Genomic DNA, 1618 nt, shown 5'->3' on the forward strand with positions numbered 1-1618 from the left:
GGGGTGTACACTTATGCCCCTGTATTTTAACATAGGGGGGGTGTATACTTATGCCCCCTGTATTTTAACATAGGGGGGGTATACTTATGCCGCTGTATTTTAACATAGGGGGGTGTATACTTATGCCCCTGTATGTATATTTTCCTGTATTTTTTATGAAAATGGGTCCAATTTGACCCGAGGATTAGGCTTGTCCCCCCCCCTATGATTCTAACTGATGTGTTTTTCCATTCATCAGTCGTTCTGTGTGTCTCACCTTTGGTCAGCAGGGGGCAGCACTAACACACAGCTTCATGTTACTTTAGTTGTACCTGGAGGTAGATTTGTTCAGCAGCAAGAGTACGACATCCATCTTAACACAGAACTAAGAAAACACACCAAAAATCATAAATTAAAGTACTCATAATCTAACACAAATACACATACTGAAGGTCAACCAATTAGGACATAGGAGAGCAAGACTCTCTCTCTCTCTCTCTTTCTCTCTTTCTCTCCCTCTCTGACCAGTTGTAACTTTTCTTGTTTGAAAGCCATGATGTCTCTCTCTCATGGGGCTGGGGGGGCAAATCCTCTGGGCGGACAAAGCAGAGAAAGGGGAGGTAACCTTGCTCCTTATGACCTCATGAGGGGCGAGATTCCAGATCGGCAGAACGGCAGAGCAGGATACCCAGGGCTCGGTTTACACCTATCACCATTTCTAGCCACTGGGGGGGTGGGGGGGTACACATATTAATGTTAAAAAACCTCATAAAGTGACATTTTCATGCCATGGGACCTTTACTTACTTACTTATTGCGACACTTTTGATTTATTGCGATAACGATATTGAGTTGATATATCTTGCACCCCTAATGAAGAGTATAAATATAGATCAGAGAGACTTAATGCGTCTATAAATGAGATTATTTTGGTCATATCCAACGTCCAACTCATTACTGTCCGTCCCAGAGATGGAGACACTGTCCTTGGGTCAAAATTTGACCAATTTTCAGTTATTTATTTCTTCACTTTTGCACATTAATGGGCCGTCAAAATAAGCGCTGAACATGTCAACGTTAAAAATATCAAAAAGCTTTGGCAAAAACATCAAAAAAAAGCACCCACCGCATTGAAAAAAGTGACAAAAAATGTCCTAAAAAAGTAAAAAGTAAAATATTTGTTTTGATATTTTATGTTATGAAAGTGTATTTTGACTCTAGAAGAATTTATGTATTAAGTGTTGTGTATTTTAAAGTCTTATTATTATCCAGTTAAAACTCAAGAGTTCAGAGTAATATCTTATATATTATATTATTGGTGGTATGGCAGTTAGAGTTGACGGTGCGTTCAGGTGACTGTTGGTTGTCAGACTGTTGGTTGTCAGACTGTAGTTAGAGTTGATGGTGCGTTCAGGTGAATGTTGGTGTTCAGACTGTTGGTTGTCAGACTGTAGTTAGAGTTGATGGTGCGTTCAGGTGACTGTTGGTAGTCAGACTGTGGTTAGAGTTCATGGTGCGTTCAGGTGACTGTTGGTTGTCAGACTGTTGGTTGTCAGACTGTAGTTAGAGTTCATGGTGCGTTCAGGTGACTGTTGGTTGTCAGACTGTTGGTTATCAGACTGTAGGTTGTCAGACTGTAG

General features: G+C 40.6%; 1 protein-coding gene across 2 annotated transcripts in view; it reads left to right on the forward strand.

The window, feature by feature from the left end:
- Positions 1–1618, forward strand: part of commd1 (copper metabolism (Murr1) domain containing 1) — a 6600-nt gene that overhangs the window by 613 nt on the left and 4369 nt on the right. The window lies entirely within an intron of this gene.

Source organism: Etheostoma cragini, chromosome 2 (genome assembly GCF_013103735.1).
Source record: "Etheostoma cragini isolate CJK2018 chromosome 2, CSU_Ecrag_1.0, whole genome shotgun sequence".
Lineage (NCBI taxonomy): Eukaryota > Metazoa > Chordata > Actinopteri > Perciformes > Percidae > Etheostoma > Etheostoma cragini.